Here is a 19,182-nt window from a genome sequence, read left to right on the forward strand (position 1 = left end):
TTATTCAAAGAAGATACAGAATCTGCTATTCTTATTATGTTTAGTATTGATCTTTATGTTTTGCAGAATGTATGCAACCTTGAGTTTGAAAATCACACACTGCATGAAATGCCGATGGGAATCGAACGGATGTCATTGATAGTGTGCAACCGATTTTCAGTTTTCATGGCTACAGAAATCATATAACATATTATGTTCAATTGATATTATCTCATGTAGTTACAAAATAATAGCAAATCTCAAGAAATAAAGCAAAGAACAATCTCTTAATAATTGCTACATGGCTGGATGCACATTTGTAATTATGAAGTAATAACTTCTAGTCTTGTGAGTTACATGAGCCAATGTTAACCAGTCTAAAAATCTGTAATACGTTGATAAGCTGGAATTGGTATGCCGCTACAAAGATACGAAACATAGATACGAAGAAAGGGTTGCAGGAAAGGTAAAATTACTGGAAATAAAAACTTATTTGTCATGCATTTAATGCTGGAAAGAAGAGTACTACGCTATGTGTATGATTTGAATTTAGCAAAGTGACACTAAATCCAGTTTTAAGCTGTTTTAATTAAAAGTTGTAGTCGGAAACCTTTGTAAATTGTTGTTATAATGACCTGTAGCAACGAAACAGGCGGTACATAGCATTCTACGGAATTTCGGTTGGTACATCTTTAGCACAGATTTTTAAATTTTATATTATTACAAGCGTTAAAAAAGAGAAACCTTTCATTTTGATTGACTTCTTCGTTGGAATAACGCTAACTATTCTGTTTCGTATAATTTTACTTGTGTCCCCTCAAGATACCTTTTTGAAGTACCAATGCCATCCTTGTAAAATATTTTCATTATGCTTCAAACATGTCAAAACTCCTTTTACGTTGATCGAAAACTCAGGCAATAAAGACGCAGTACCCATTAATTCTTGTATTATTTCATTTTCGCATGGCTACATTGCATAGCAATATCAGATGAAACAATCTATTATATCTGTCAATCGGCCCAGAAAATGTCGTCACGCGAGATTATTATGTCATAGCAATGTATCACAAAAATGCCACTTGTCCTAGTCTCTGTTTCGGAGTTTACGTTTCTTTTCCTCACTTCGGTGCAGTTATAATGATGAATTACTTAATGATGAATCACTCATTGAAATATAACTGAAAGCGGAACCATTTCTTTAAAAGTAAATTGCAAGACAAATGATTCCTATCCTTTATAAACTGATTTAAAAATGTACATCCCGCTTCGACAACTGGTCTTATTTCTGCAATGTCACTGGTCGCATCGACTGCTACGTCATCACACATGATGTATGTCATGATACAAGCTAGGCACTGTCCTTATATAATTGAAATTCTCAAGTAGTGGTTTTTATTTTTTTAAAAGTTATTATGAAACCAACTGTGACATTTCGACCTCAGGGGAAAATAAGACAACACACACACACAACGTGTCACGCGGAGAACAATACAGATTTTGCAATTTGGCACTAAGAAGCTGTCCATAACTAAAAATGTTTATCATAAAGGGGTAAATATTTAAAAGGGACATATTAAGTCTGAATTAAAAGAAACAAGCTTGGATACGAGCTTTGCAGCGCCTTAGTGCTTAGCTGCTTGACGTGATTTGTTAGCTACGTCATTACCACGAGATCGGGTTTCATAGAGCGCAATCCGTATCGGGATGCAGTACTGCCACTACTACTACTACGACTACTACTACTACTACTACTACTACTACTACTACTAATAATAATAATAATAATAATAATATACTTTATATCACAAGAGGACACTGAAGAGGAACAAACTGAAAGGAAAGAAACTAGCCTAATATGTGTTACACGTGCGATTTTGAACATGATTATATCACTTAAGCCAATTTTGCCGCGTGTTCCCATTAGCAGTCTTTAATATGTTTCTTTGTGACAACGTTCAATGTCTGTCCATCTTTGAGTTCAGCCAATGGTTTGAGTGAAAATTGCTGGCGAGTTTGTATTGATACATACATGTGTGTCTGTCTCCTTGTTGTCACTTAATATTGGTGTCTTAGTATAAATCATTTAATTTCAAAAGGTCGTTATTGAAATAACTATGTTTTTTGAACGTGTGTTTTAGTCAGTCTCTCTGGGTATAGGCGTCCTCTCATATTATATACACTATAGGAATAGATAGATGATTTTCTATCGCCATTCCTCAATTCTATGAAGACAACAGGAAAAGATAGACATATTTTATCTGCGTTCCTCACATTCTATATACACTGTAGGAATAGATAAATGAGTTTATATCTACGTTCCAGACATTCTTTGTACACTGTAGGAACAGATAGATGATTTTCTTTAATAGCTAGATGATCTACGTTCTTCGAATTCTGTGTATACAATAGGAATAGAGAGATGATCTACGTTCGTATCAGGCCTTTTTACATATTGATTAATACTTTAACATTGCTGCAAAAGAACATTTGACAGTTCAATATTATTTGAATGTACATTTGACTTAACTATCTAACATTGTTTAAATGTAATAAAAAAAAACCATTACTTTTAACAAGAGTTCAGAATGCTGTAAGAATGCAACGTACTACTTTAAAAATATACGTGCTGTTGCATGAAGTTAAACTGGCGTGTTTCTGTTTGTGTACTATGTTTTGAAGAAAATAAATTCTTTAAAATTACGGTTAATACGATGATCAGGTAGAATATATTCAGAAGCAGTGATTTCCTCGAAGGATACCATAGATTGTCCTTTATATTCATTTGATCTAATATATATTTTATTTCTATCTCTATTTGCAGATCAGCATATGTTTGCCGTACATTTTAATTATCAAACAGTTATGTCTTCCCATAATGCACTGCTCGGAAACCTCTGGCTTCTCAACTTCCTTCTGAGAAATGTTCACCTTGATGGAAGCTGCTATGACAATCTCGCGTGACTTTTGACGTGCATGCATCATTACTAATAAATGTTATTTATTTTTCTGATAATGGAGTTTTTCTGTGATATTTAAAGCAACCGATCAAATGGATGCAGTAGTGTGCATATTTACTCAAGTAAACCAAGTAACAGAAAACTGTTGGACACAAATTAGTATCTGTACTTGGTTAATGACTGTGTGGATTCGTGCCACTGAAGGTGAACTGGTAAATGCCGATGTAAGGAAACAAGATAATATTTATTGTACAAAATAGAGGTGACTGTATTCACAAACTAGCAATATTGCCGCATGCAACGGTTATTATTCAAACAGAGTAATAGTTACAGAAATCTGCTTTCAATGCGACAACTACTCATGGTTTCAAGGGTAAAAATTTCATTCACTTCACTTTTTTTGATAGTTGAATCAAATATTGTCGTGTACAAACCAAATTCGTGCAGCGTTGTTTATGCTGAATATTGTGCTAGCTTGATACGTCATGGTTACGTCATGGTTACCCTTGAGTGAGTCCATCAGTATCAATTTCCAGGACAACATACTTTTCAGAACGAATTGTCATTCCAATTTTTATCCGAAGGACTCAATTTTCAACACAAATTGTCATTCTCCAGCCTTTAGACTTCGGACATATCTGGATGAAAGTTTTATTATTATGTGTCAGAATCACTCATAAGAATAACTGATAAAAACAAATTCACAGATTAACATTAACGCAGTCTCGTCTTGGACATTATGGAGGTACAATATTATGGGCATATCTCCTTACAATTGGGGAGTGGGGGTGGGATTGAGTAATTAGAAATGGTAACATATATTTTACATATTTTTAACAATAATTATCATTCCCTTTTTAAACATATGCAAGGGCTTATATTATTGTACAATGTCATACAATGTTTTAAAACGATAAAGTAGTTTTTCTGTGAATTCCTGGCATACAATTATGCATGATTTTTTTTCCTCGGGAAAGATTCTAAATGCTAAGTTTGGAAATGAGTACGCCAATCATATATAAAATAATTAGACTACGTCGCTTACATGCAAATTTAATAAATTAATAATATATGCGCATATATACTATCCAGCACCTACAAAATAGTGTTATAACAGAGCGAATTCTAAAGCAGTAAATAAATAAATAAATAAATAAATAAATAAATAACAATAAAAAAGAAATCATCTCTTCATGTTACAAAGAGAAAATTTATTCTGGCCATCTGAATGCGTTTATGAGTATTCATATGTATTTGATACCATAAAATCGGCCGACCATTTAAGAACTATAAAACACTAAGTAACATGTATGGAACAAAAAAAAGACTTTTGAAGAATCTGATTCTCAGTGGGCCATGTGCTGTTAACGAAGCAAACAAATAAACGTCATAATATATGCTAACTAATGACAACAAAGCAAAATCTTATTGCATTTTATGATAAACTCTTTAGTTGTTCGTTTTTCTGACTCAAGATTTAGTACAACAACAAAATGGTGTTTTGTGCAGTCATAGATTAGTACCTTATTTCCCTTTGTATTTATGTGAATGATAAATTAGCACAAGGATAACCTTTACTTTTACCTTTACGCTATATGAAATGAAGTGATTCACTTAAATTGGCGCGCCAAATGTACAGAAATAAAGTTATCACTTCAATAAATACATATTCAATACATGAAAACATTCTCAGAATTGTCCTAGTTCAGAATTGTACTGGTGTTCAAATTTTGAGTGCGTAGATGCCACTTTTAAATATATACCCATTTTAACATTGTCGTTATCTGGAATTGTTTGATATGTCTACCGCTTTTGTGTTCTTTTGAATATCTGCGATTTACCGTCAAAAAACCCTTCGAAATATTTCTTTTTTATTTACCGTACAGAAAAGTGATCACATAATTTATGATTGTATCGTAGCAGACCTAGCTAACATGATATATTTTAATTCCAAATCTCCTTGCTTCTGACGTTAGTCCTGGTCAAAAGCGTTATTTAATGGAAATTGTAAATTGTAACATGTCATCTCACATACACGAAGTCACATTTATTATTATTATTATTATTATTATTATATATATATATATATATATATATATATATATATATATATATATATATATATATATATATATATATATATATATATATACACACACACACACACACACACACACACATATATATATATATATATGTCTTTAAAGGTGTTACTAATACTGCTATAAGATGCTAAACTATACGATGAAAATAAATTATTTTTGTACTTTGTACTAGTGTATATATCCTTAACCTGTCTTTTCTGTATTTGTAAAGGTCGCATACACTTAGTAGTAATTATTTGAATCATCTCTTATCGAAACTAAGTCGCTGTCAATTTAATTTTCTGGTTCTCGAATTTGTGCAATATTTTTAAACATTTCATTCTTCATACATATTGATTGTCTAAACCAATTATTTTATCCTTCAAAGAAAGAGCACAATATAACGTGTTTTCGAGTACATTTTTTATTTAGAAACTTCAATCTTTCAATCAGCTCTCTAGAGATCTGGCCCTAGGACAGCTGAACTTGATATGATAACAAATTTCACAATACATATGACTGATCATAGCAACACGTTGATATTCAATCAGGGTAATTTATATTTATGTGAACACAATAATTCATCAAACTTTCCTATTATTGGATCATCGGGCATGACTCTTTACTCCAATTGCATCAGCGCTAAATAACCTACTTGTACTTCTGTGTCGTAAAACAACATGCAAAAATCAAATCCATCCATCCTACAATTGAGACATACATGCATGCAACGCTGCATATATACGTACGCATAGACAAACATTCATCAATAACTAATATATAAATAAACAAATGAATAAATAAATAAAAGAGATGATACACAGGTAAATAAATGTATCAATAGTACAATCAACAAAACAAAACAGTGAATTTAGTCATCAGTCTGTCGTCTAGCAGGCAAATTTCATATGTCCTATCACAACCAGTCTCTCATCTAATACGCACGTTTCATATCTCCCAACACAGTAATCGGTCTGGGACCTAATGAGCATATTTCATATCTGCGATCACAGTCTGTCTCTCGTATAATACGCACGTTTCATATCTCCCAACACAGTCCTCGTTCGAGGACCTAACGAGCATATTTCATATCTGCGATCACAACCAGTCTCTCGTGTAATAGGCACGTTTCATATCTCCCAACACAGTCCTCGTTCTGGGACCTAATGAGCATATTTCATATCTGCGATCACAATCAGTCTCTCGTCTAATACGCACGTTTCATATCTCCCAACACAGTCCTCGGTCTGGGACCTAACGAGCATATTTCATATGTGCGACCACAATCAGTATCTCATCTAATACGCATGTTTCATATCTCCCAACACAGTCCTCGGTCTGGGACCTAACGAGCATATTTCATATCTGCGATCACAATCAGTCTCTCGTCTAATACGCACGTTTCATATCTCCCAACACAGTCCTCGGTCTGGGACCAAACGAGCATATTTCATATCTGCGATCACAACCAGTCTCTCATCTAATACGCACGTTTCATATCTCCCAACACAGTCCTCGGTCTTGGACCTAACGAGCATATTTCATATCTGCGATCACAATCAGTATCTCGTTTAATACGCACATTTCATATCCCACAGACAATAAAGTATACGATACTAATTTTGCTTTCACATGCATATGCATGCACAATGCCTTATAATATGAAGGTTTTGAACCATCATCTTGAATAATCACAACATCACGTAGCTGTATGTAATCCAGAAAGCAAATTACGGACGCCATAACTCTTAGTCATCAGAGTTCCCTAAAATATGAGAATTTAATGATCCACTTGGGTGCCTTAGACTTAATCTGAATGTACATTGAGGTAGCAATCAGTGACATCAATATCCCTCGTTGAAACAATTATTGGATTTGTACTAAACAATTGTATTAATCTTATCCTATCGCACATTTTCGGCATTTTCTCGGTCTATTTCAGGGATACTAGTAACATAAACTAGTTGGCATATAAATAGCTAAATGAGAATCAGTTGTAACATTTTGCCTTTGATTTTACTTTAGAAAGAACGATACGACTTCGATAGAATGATGAATTCACAATCTAGCATTTAAGAGCAAAAATTTAAAGTTGCTAAGCACGAATAAATGTCTTTTTAAGCCTTTATCAGCACAAAACAGAAGGTCAGTCTACAGGTTCGTACACTTTGACAGTCTGAAATTATTTTAAAATCAAGAAACTTCCTTATGTTTAAACTATATTTTCCTCTACTAGACTGGTGGCACGTACGTGAACTATGAGTATTATCGTCAATGAGATCAATAAAAAACAAACAGATCAAGGAAGGGTTCGATTATGTTTATACCATTCTGGGTTGATGGTCACCACAATGAAGCGCATGACGAACTTTGTGATTACCATGAACTGACTGGTTAAAATTATATGCGTGGATATCCTATAATATTAGCTGATTGGTTGATCCTAAAGACGCTGTAGAACACTAACAATAAGACTACAGTGTGGAGAAGGAGACTATTGTCAGTCTTGGTAAATTTGCACAAATAATATAAAAAATGGTGTATTTTTGCATTGAAATAATAAACGCTTGTATATATATATATATATATATATATATATATATATATATATATATATATATATATATATATATATATATATATGTATATATGTATGTATGTATGTATGTATGTATGTATGTATATATATATATATATATATATATATATATATATATATATATATATATATATATATATATATATATATGTATATATATGTATGTATGTATGTATGTATGTATATATATATATATATATATATATATATATATATATATATATATATATATATATATATATATATATATATATATATATATATATATATATATATATATATATATATATATATATATATATATATATATATATATATATAGTAGAGATGTCGACAACAGATCGACGAAAACTCATTAGTGATAAATATTGTCAGCTCATCTGAGTTCTACCCACACTATTCGTGATCAATTCGCAGTTAAATAATCTTCGTTCTGACTTAGAGAAAAACAATTCCTACGAGGTGTAGTTAATAAATTAGGCTGTTGTTGAACAACCCAGGTTTGGTCTTCATAGATCAGTTGCTCACGGAGTAAAACTGGTTTGGTCTTCATATATCAGTTGCTCACGGAGTAAAACTTTCACGAAAGTTACCTGTTGATTTAAATAAACGCGTCAAAGATGCCATGAATGAATTTCGTCCTGACCATGATGTTCATGTTTTTACAACGTGGCAAGTTGCGCATCCGGATGAACAATAACGATCTGATCAGGATATTACTCGAATTTTAGGACACATGGACCTAACATCATTGACGACTGACGAATGGATGACACACGAGTGCGCCAAGTCGGCGAGTCGTTGTCTGAACAAACGTATCGTCTCAGGATCAAATTTATCATCTACAACAATGTCACCGACGAGTGGTTAATCCGACATAAAATTTAAACTAATACAAGGATGAGCTTTAAGTCATCAACATGAAGGTCTTCTAGTCATTTTGAATACTTATAAGTGCTCCTCTAGGCTAGCTGTGGCTGGCTGCTAAAAAACCAACCCCAAAACAAATCAACAACAACAAAACTGAGCGGAGTAAAATAAAACCGGAGGTGGAGCACCGCCATGGGCTGGTCACTAATGATCTATCAGTGACCTGTCCGAACAACGTGCACTCCTTGGTAGACCGTCTGGAAACATTTGCGCAACAGTTGTCAAGGCAATATCAAAAGTGCCCATCTACAATACAATCTGATTAAAATCACATCTCCGCTGTCATAAGTGATGATCTGACGAGGACCACTTAGGGGTCATTTTTCGGGGACCTTTGAATTAGCCAATGAAAATGCAGCTTTCAAAAATCTGAAAGTGAAACAAATCGTTAGGTTAACATTCATGTTCTTCACCCACATTGCTCAGTCTCCAAATGCGAAGATAGAAGACTTCATCTGACTGGTAGATAAAATTAGTGATTATGTTAATAACATAGCTTGCCAGGACCGCTCTGGTGGCATAGTGGTTAGAGCGTCCGCCTCGGATGCGGGAGGTCGTGGGTTCGATCCCCGGCCGAGTCATACCAAAGACTTACAAAAATGGTACTAACAGCTGTCTCGCTTGGCCCTCAGCATTAAGAGGTTAGTGTTAGGACTGGTTGGCCTGGCGTCAGGACAATGTGACTGGGTGGGACATCATGCTACATGTCTTCGGTATGATGCCCCAGTGCTAGACATCACTATAAACTGTCACACTGCAGACATCATATGACTGAAAAATTGTTAAAGCTACGTTAAAAATCCAAATCACACACACACACACATAGGTTGCCAGAACATGATCCCAAAGCGCTCTCTATCAGATCTTCATATATAAGAGTGGAGATCTGATTTTAATCAGATTGATCGACAATATTGTGGCAAATTTAGTAGCTGGTAGCTGATCAGTTAGGAGGAACACGTACGTGTTAAGTATATAAAATGGAATGTATGTAGCATCTGATCCCACATTTGACATGGATGAGCCGCTGATGAAGGCCGAATCTGTGTAAGATTATCAATTTTATTATTGCGACGCACGAGTTCCAAAGGATCATGGGCGAATTGAAATCAAGTGAGCCCTAGTACAACTGATGATACCGCATACACGGATGAGAACCGGGTTGGTTGTGTCAACAACGGAATAATGGCTCTTTTCTAGAGCACCAGATACATCATTGACGGAAAAGAAATTGAAGCATGCCTCGTCGCCTCGAAGATACTCCAAATGGCGTTGTACAGCAATGACTGCCTTTGCTGTTTTCAAAACATATCACGGATAATGCTAATCATAATCCATCGGGTAATTAAAAATGCTACCAATGATGCTAACTAACGTATCTATACTTGTCAACGTCATGGAGAATTACAACCTGGGATTTTCAGCGCCGATTACAAATTAGGAATAGCTAATTTTCATGCGCACGTCTTTGGGTTTTGCAGAGGAATCAGACAAGTTATTCTTGAGCAAAACATACAGTCATGTTGACACGTCGCGGCGACGACGACGACGACGAAGCAATTTGGTGCGGTTACAGTGCAGTATCAGGACAATTTATTTTATCATAACTGTCTGTGTGGATGCCCACCCTAAGACCATCGCTCGCGGAGGAACAAAGGTTATGTCGTTCTTATCGTCGGGAGGCGCTCTACGCTGTCGTGGCTCGCTGTGATGTCTGATTCAGATCTGAGTTAAGTAGTTGGTCACTTTACTTAGCAAGTCAGGGCACAACGAGAAGCTGCAGCCCCAGGCAGGTTTTCACAGCATGTCAGGATACACGAAGGTCGAATATCCAAATGAGAAACCCCATTGTATTTGACAAACTTGGAGTTTCTCTTATGTCACTGCAACTGAACGGTGATCGACAAACATCTGAAGAAGTTTTGCTTGATTTGGATAACAACCAAGTCGTACGAGCATATCACAGACTGATGTCGTTTATGGTGTCAAATCAAAATATTGACAGCGGACTGAAAATTTCTAAAACAGATTTCAGAACACAGTAATCCGCTATTACTTTTCATTAGATTGTCTGGATTTCTTAGAAATTCCATGGTCGACATGCATTTCAAATCTAGTGTAGGTGTACTTCATGCAGCAAATACCCACCAGACCGTTCACGAAGGTATTTGGGACGACGCTGTCCTGCATGGGACGCATGTGTTCGTTAGCGACAAGGTAAGAACGCGTAGAACTAGCGAAGAAAAGGTAAGGGGTATCAATTGGAACCTCCAAGTGGCGCCGTCCTCAGACTAGCCAAACTGTAAACATTCGAGCGTGTATGAAATTGCAGTTTTACAACTCGTTCTTAATTTTGATCGAATTATCAAACTAACATAACTTCAGAATCGTTTTTATGCGCGAAGAAGTATTGTGGACGAATGGGTAGCGAAACCGGAATTGTTAATTTAAATTTATTGTCTGGTCCGGATACGCATTTTGGACATTAATTTTGGAAACCCAAAGAAACCAAGACGAAACTTGCTGATAATGCTTTCAGCCTCAGGACGATTTGGATATACCCGTAGTGAAAGTACGAAGCGGTTGTGTGTCATCCTCGATTACCAGTCAAGATCTGATCATATCGCGTGTCTTCGTACAGTTCTGACTATTGCCACTGATTCATTAACGGAGATAGGTGGCGGTATACAAGCATTCACTGATGAACTCCGCAAAGACAATTTCTCGCGTGAATCATTTTGGTATTTTGGGATAATGCTTAATAGTAAATATCTTAATCCCTCTTGTAGCAGCATATATTTACTTACATCTTTCTAATTACCGTGTTGCCCGTTGATGATCAAAATTTTAGCGATTTTATTTCTTCGTGTCTTTTGGAAGATCTGTCGGAGGACCTGGTAAATTTAATTGGATTGATTATAACGGTAATTCTGTTACAGTAGATCTTACTGAAGGAACTGAAATATATTGTCATATTTGCAAGCTTTCATAGCCCTCACCCCACCTCCTGGGAATCCGAATGGATAATGATTTGTTGAGTTAATCAAGGAACTCCCCGCAGAGTTCGCAGAGTGTCACACCTGATCGGCAATTGTTGTGATCACAATCGTAGTATTACTTGTAACATGAGCACGTTCACGATTGACAGACAGAAGTACAAACGTGATAAACTCAAAGACGCAGAAAAACAGTTACGCGTTGAAATGTGGAAGCATGTTGGCTTGCTCGGTCGATATGCGCGATTAAACATTATTGTTGATGGCACATATAGAATCACGCTGGCGGCAACGGTTGGCTTTGGTCTCGCATGAATAGCAACCGAGGGAACAGTCGTGTGAACCCGTGTCAGGATTGCAATAAGTACAATTTCGATTATCAGCGGAGCCTTATCAAATTTAACGATCCGGTTGCATACACGGACTCGAAAACATAAACATAGTATGACCTCAGCGGAAAATCAGTCTATCAAGGGTCACCAGATTGTATTCAGACACGCTGGACTACAGTGCAATTACAGCGGAAAATCAGTCTATCAAGGGTCACCAGATTGTATTCAGACACGCTGGACTACAGTGCAATTACAGCGGAAAATCAGTCTATCAAGGGTCACCAGATTGTATTCAGACACGCTAGACTACAGTGCAATTACAGCGGATGAACTCTCTTGTCATAACCAACATGATAATTTTACCACGTTGAAGAACCAGACCCGACTAAAATTGGATTCCGATTCCGCATAAGTGTAAAAAATGACTACGTCGTTGGAGTTACGCAGCGTTTATGGCGTAATTACAAGCTCTTAGTTTTACTTCCCGTTATCGAAGACTTCGTCGTCACACTTGCTTGTTAAGCTCAGCCCAGTAAGAACGTATGGTTTCCACTATTCTCGCCAAGGGCAACGAAACTTCCACTGTAACTTATGATTCTGCCCTGTATGACTGTAGTTTGTTGACACGCCAGTATTCAGCCGACAATGTATATCATCTTTCTTCACGTCGTTGTTTGATTTGTTCGAATATTTATTTTTCCAAATTGACATTTAATTCTATATGAAGATTATGACTGCTGATTTGTATATCTTTTATTTTAGTGTGAATTTTCATCTCCAAACGAACTCCTAGATATCCTTGAAGGCTTAGAGTTTGTCTCAGACCTGACTACGTCTCAAACAATTAGGTAATAAATATCGACAGTCAGCGTCAAAATTGACTTTCATATCTTGTTGAACAAAGATAAGCTCGACCGTCTCATCATATAGTAAGAAACAAACGTTTTTACTGCGAGCGTAATTAGAACATGAAATTCTAGATCAACAGTACAGCTCAGCGCTCTTGCCAATTAGGCCACAAGGAACACTTATACACAGAAAAAGACCCCATATACAATGTTAACAATGATGGCTCGCGAACACATAATACACTCTCCCCTCACTGTATAAATATAACAACAATCTATATTATCGATCGGTGTGCTCATCAACAATACTACTGGTTTGCTTTATGTTGAAGTATTAAGGTTGACTATTGTTGGGGACCCCTCAGCCCAATAAGTCTTATTTCCCACATGAGAATCAATATGCGCTCAGGAATCTGTCTTCTTGTCCTTGTTGATTTGAGGTATGTACCCTTCAACAATCACCAAACTAACGAGTCATTTGCTTACTGGTTTACGGTAGACCAGTGGTCTCAAACTCAAACCACACCGAGTGCCGCATGAGGGCATTTTCGATGCCCAATGGCCACACCACCTTTGTTAACTCTCATGACACCTTGTAACGCCAATCATTTTGCGGGCCACAGGATACGGCTTGGCGGTCCGCATTCGCTCCGCGGGACGCGTGTTTGAGACCCCTGCAGTAGAGTGTCAATCGATAATAATAGTCTCTTACCGGGACCACGATTATTGTTCTTTTTTTCTTGTTTCTTTTTTTTTGCAGGGTATCTGGATATTTTTCTATCTTGTATAGTTTATCAGGTACATAGTCATATTGTAACCGCTGATATTTATTTATCGCAGCGACATCCATTATTTTTCTGTGATCATGTTCATCAACATAATCATGGGTTTCGTAAACAAGATTCATCAAACTTTTTCTATTCTCTCGTAATGAGTTCCATTTATCACGGTAAAGTTACCGAATGCATTCTAGATAACGGTCGGTTATATAAAATCTTATTTGTCCACGTAAATCACCCGAATTTTTTTTTTAAACATCTATTTGATTAGTCCGTTACAATTCTTTCTCTCAGATTCTTGCTATATCATTTTATATTTAATCAGTACTTTTTCTACCAAGAGAATCTCACCAGCGCATGCGCATATTCACGCAAAATGGCGTAAATGGTCGTAAAGCTATCAAAATTCGTCAGAGAACCGAGCGGGGATTGTACAATTTACAAATTGAGAAATACGAGGCCCCCGCCTCTGAAAATGATGGCATCGCCTAATGTGCTGCTAATACATATATTCACAACATTATTAGATTTTTGTGGGCGATATATTATTCATTTTTTTAATCTCTTTACATTTGTTTCCGTTATCAAATCTGGTTTACATCATGGACTTGTGTGATTATGGCCGATATAACCTTTATGTGTTGAAACTAATAATTTGTGCGCAGTAAATGTCAAATCTGGTGCGCAATTATTTAGACAATTAACAAGTCAAACGTAGAATTAATAAATTTTTATAAATTTATAACTCGTTCACTGAACTTAATACATGTGTACTGGAATAAAATAACTCCTACACTGAGTATAAATAGGTCACAAGTGGAAGTTATAATTTTCCAAATTGAAGAGGAATCCCCTGAGAGAGATAATAATTCCGCGTGCGGGATTATACCAGCATCTTCCAGGCCCCCCTCCCCTTACTATTTAATATGTCAAAGAAATTTTTTTTTCATTCAAGAATAGTAATAACCCACATTTTCCTTCATTAGAGTAAGAACATGAAGGTTCGCAAATGTATTATTTTGAGAAACTAAAACATCCGATCATTAATTCTGACATCAATATAAAGTTTTAAATCAATTAAGGGATGGATATTTTATATCAGCTGACAGTGGCAATATAAAAAATAATTTAAAGTCAATAAATAATTTGCAGATTTTAGAGAGATGCTAACATTCAAGTAGAACAATTTTAATTTATTTAAGCTCAAGCATCTATCAATACACAGATAGAAAGATAGGTAGATAGACAGACAAACAGACAGACAGATAGATATATAGATAGACAGACAAACAGACAGACAGATATATAGATAATGCATACGTACATGCATGCATACAGACAGAGATATCCAGATCAGTGAACCAATCAATCAATAATTAATCAAAAAGAGTAGAAAAGTAAATAAATAGATAAATAGCTTCATAATAAATCTTAATCAAGTCATCACATGCTAGGAGTATGTCGTTAACTAGACAAAATTTATATCTGCGCGGAAGTATAGAAATAAAATAATAATTGAATTTTCCCGAGAAATGTCGCTTCATATTGTACTTTCTAGAAACGAGCAGATTATTATTAGAACAGCATATAGCTACTTTGAATCAAGAAAGTAAATTAATTATATTTTAATGGCTAGAAATAAAAAGCCCCTAGAATTCCCCCATGCCTGCTGTGGCACAATGTTTCCCTGAAAGATGAGATTATGATAATCTGCTTGTGTATATCCGTCCTACCTTATAGGTACGTTGAGGCAACAATTATTGCCAGGAATGTTCCTCATCAAACAAGTGAATGGATTAATGTCTTTAAATGAAATTAATCATATCCCCCTTCAACACTTTCTCAGTGTGTTTAATCGGTGACATGAGCCCTTTAGGAGTCGATATTGCAGTCTAGATATATGTGGATTGCTTGTGAGACTACCCAATTGTATTCACTCTATAAAATAAAGAATTAAAAAAATTGCTGACTTTGACAGAATGATGAGCTCGCAATCTGTCAATGAAGATAACAGAATCAAAAGTTGTTAAACACCAGTAAATGTTATTACGATGCATTTATCGGCACAAAAATGAAATTAAAACTCAAAATTCCTATATATTTAGATTTCTAATAAAGTAAGAGAATATTAAAGTGTTGCTAAATTGAGTCATGACAAAAATACTTTGAAAATACAAGTCTCTCCCCGAATAGCATCCAGGACGATGATGCGCAATCGTTATAAGAAGTAAGATATGACTCTTTTGCTGTCAATACTGGGAGAAATATTGTTATTACTATTATAGTTACTGTCAATACTGGGACAAATAGTGTTATCATTATTAGACTTAATGTCAATACAAGGATAAATAGTGTTATTACTATTAGAGTTATTGTCCATACTGGGTTAAATAGCGTTATTACGATTAGAGTTACTATCATCACTAGGATAAATAATGGTATTATTATCAGAGCTATTGTCAATAATGTGATAGTGTTATTACTATTAGAGTTACTGTCAATGATAGGATAAATAGTGTTATTACTGTTTGAGTTATTGTCAATACTGGGATAAATAGTGCAATTACTATTAGAGTTACCGTCAATAATGTTATAAATATTGTTATTACTACTGGAGCTACTGTCAATACTGTGATAAATATTTGTATTAAAATTGGTTCTGGGTTCTTCTTCGGATCAGTGATTTGTCCTTCTTTGAAAAATATCAAAAAATTAATTGTGTGACAATTATCAAGGTGGATACATGCTTAAAATTGCTACACAGACAATAAATAATTCACCCACTCTCGGTATCAAAGACATCTACACGCATGCATCCTGAAGTGATTTCATTGCAGTCTGATGATGCGTTACCTCATCAAAGATTTCTAAGAAATCCTCAAATGTTTCACCATTATCGAAAGCAAATTCCATCAAAATTGCGGAACATAAAAAACCCAAGTTATGTGCTGTTTATTCGCTTGCAGATTAACTGGTTTTTTTAATGGCAGTTTACAATTTCGAATGGCAAAGAGCTGGATGGCACTAAGGCCGGAAATTTAAACTAGTTACCTGTTCTGTTTCTTGGACATGTGTTTTCTTTACTTTTTCGTGAACCAGACCATGTTTCTGCCATATAGTTTCTATTCAATAATGAAGTACCTTGCAATAAACTTAAGTTTGGTCCCTCTCCTAATCAAAGAAATTGTTTGATAGGAATTTTGGGCCCCACTGGTCATGCCCTCCACCCCACCCCACCCCACCCCACAAGTTGCAGGGGTTACTTGAGCGGATGCTACGCCACTGCTGAAAGGTACTCCAATATTACTTTGACAGGATAATAGTAAATGCTGGGCAATCACAGAGGTACCAGCCTATTCTAAAACCTTGCATAATTTTATCACTTATTACTTCTACGTAAAATAGGTGCGGAAAATAGTTCTTAAACCATCTACTAAAAGTAACTACGACGCAGTAATTGTCAAAATTGAGAATTAATGCGTACAGGTTAGGCAGTGACTGATAGAACGCCTGTCAAGTTTGTATTCAGCAGTTTTATCCGCATTGCTTCATTCCACGTTACCACTGGTCAATCTTATTACAAACTTTAGTAATCAAACTAATGACGCATGTATTGTTGAAGGATATTCAATAACATTTGTGACATTTTCAGGCGCAACAGTACCATTAGGAAAATAATTATGTTTGAAAATATCCACGACATTTTTAATATCTACATTGTGCGACGAAGTTTTCATTCATTAGCCATGTTTAAGTAGTGATATTTTGAAATTATTTTAAAACAGGCAAAAGTTCGGGTAGCGTGAATCCCAAATTATTCGTTTGTAAAGCGAACTAAGTAATGAACAAGTTATAAAGGTATACTTATTACCTAATAACGCAAGTGTCCAGTAATGGATATTCCGTTAAAAAGTAATTCTGTAAATACTCGCCTCTAAGTCGAGTCGAAATGCAAAAAATAAAGATCCAGATCTGCCTTGTCATAAAGCGCCTGAAGATCAGGGTCTATGTTATTTGTCCCAACAAGCTGCACAGACCCAGATATGTCGGCGCATTATGAGACGGTAGTTTAGGGTCTGCACATACAATACTCTAATAGTGATCTTGAGGATATTTTCAAAAACATTCCATATGGGTTGCATGTTAGATTTGGCATCAATGTGTAAGAGCTGATTTTTAGTTTTATATGGTACTACGACTACGTTATAAGTATTACAACCCTAACTATAGCAAATGTCTGGTTGTTGCTACTTAGTGTTACTCTTCTTGTTTCGACCGCTCCGGTGGCCTAATTGGTTAGAGCATCGCAGGTTCGAACCCCAGCCAAATCATACCAAAGACTTATAAAAAGAGTAATAGCAGCTGCCTCGCTTGGCGCTCATCATTAAGAGGTTAGTTTTAGGACTGGCCGTTCTGGTGTCAGGATAATGTGACTATGTGGGACATGATGCCACATATCTGCGACATGGTGCCTCAGTGCTAGACATCACTATAAACTGCCACACTGCAGACATCGTAACGATATGACAGTAGTTAATAGGGGCACAAATTGTGAAAGGCACGTTAAAAATATTTTTTGGGGGTTAAAAACAACAAAAACACACTGTATTGTTTATGTAAATAACACCTGTCACGCCGATGTAATTATATCAAATTAGATTTGTACAGATGTTCGTACTCTTTTGGATTTCTTAGATTAGGACTATAACTCACATGAGTTCTAAAGAAGAAATATGACTTAGTTTTGCAAAAGAGCTGACCAATAATATTACTGAATAAGTCACACAAAGACAAAGGACGTTCTTAATAATAACGCCAGATACTCAGTCCACGCAATTGCTATTGTAGTGTCTTCCATTGTACTTTCGATTGTGTATGATGTGCGCCACCACCGTTAGCGTAGCTTATACATCTCTATACTTTCCAATAAACTTGCCCACGACAGATATAAGTTTTTGAACTACAACACCTAACAAGCTACACTCCAGTGGCAGAGGCATCCAGCAATGTATAATTTCAACCGAAAATCCGAACACTAGAACGTGCACTTCATTCAGTGAAAAATGAGAGACAGATGAATATATTCATGTGAGGATTAAATTCAGTACAAAATGTCCTACTGACCGGCTGATGATTTAGGACTCACGGTACTAATTCAGTTCCCATAGTAAACCTTTGGAAAACACCATGATATTAATAGTTCAATAACTTAAAAAATTTCAGAGTGGTCCTGATCAAACCTCTATTTATCAGTAGAGATGAAACATGGATGTCAGCTTCTGAGTAGAGGAAAGGAGCCGCGACATTTTCTGAACACGCATGTGTTTGAAACATGTGCTTTCAATTACACACCAGAGAGTTAGGTGCTAATTTTAGTAATACGTGTTCAGAATTCAAGACTGTTAAAGGACTGAAATTCCATCAATACAACAATGTCTCTATTTTTTTCACTTAAAACAAGGATATGCTCTCAAAACAATCTTTTTCTTAAAACATAACTTACATTATTAACCAATCCTGGCCAGCCAAACCCATATATATCTTTTGTTCTAGGCTATTTTTCCATATCATTAGTACCGTGTGTCCTTTACACACGGACTGATGTAGGGGAGAAAACAATTTCGCCACTTCCTCAATGATTTAATAAAGGATTGTCTACCTTATGAGGCTTTATTCCC

At 35.7% G+C, this 19,182-nt stretch overlaps 1 protein-coding gene across 2 annotated transcripts in view; it reads left to right on the forward strand.

The window, feature by feature from the left end:
• Window positions 1-5,006, forward strand: part of LOC149798164 (carbonic anhydrase-related protein 10-like) — a 126,487-nt gene extending 121,481 nt beyond the window's left edge. For both annotated transcript variants that reach the window (XM_089963271.1, XM_089963272.1), the window contains exon 11: window positions 2,801-5,006. The gene's annotated coding sequence lies outside the window, so the exon portion shown is untranslated. The remainder of the gene's footprint in view (window positions 1-2,800) is intronic.
• The last annotated feature ends 14,176 nt before the right edge of the window (window positions 5,007-19,182 follow it).

Source organism: Sinohyriopsis cumingii, chromosome 6, assembly GCF_028554795.1.
Source record: "Sinohyriopsis cumingii isolate HCF-2022 chromosome 6, ASM2855479v2, whole genome shotgun sequence".
In the NCBI taxonomy this organism is placed as follows: Eukaryota; Metazoa; Mollusca; class Bivalvia; order Unionida; family Unionidae; genus Sinohyriopsis; species Sinohyriopsis cumingii.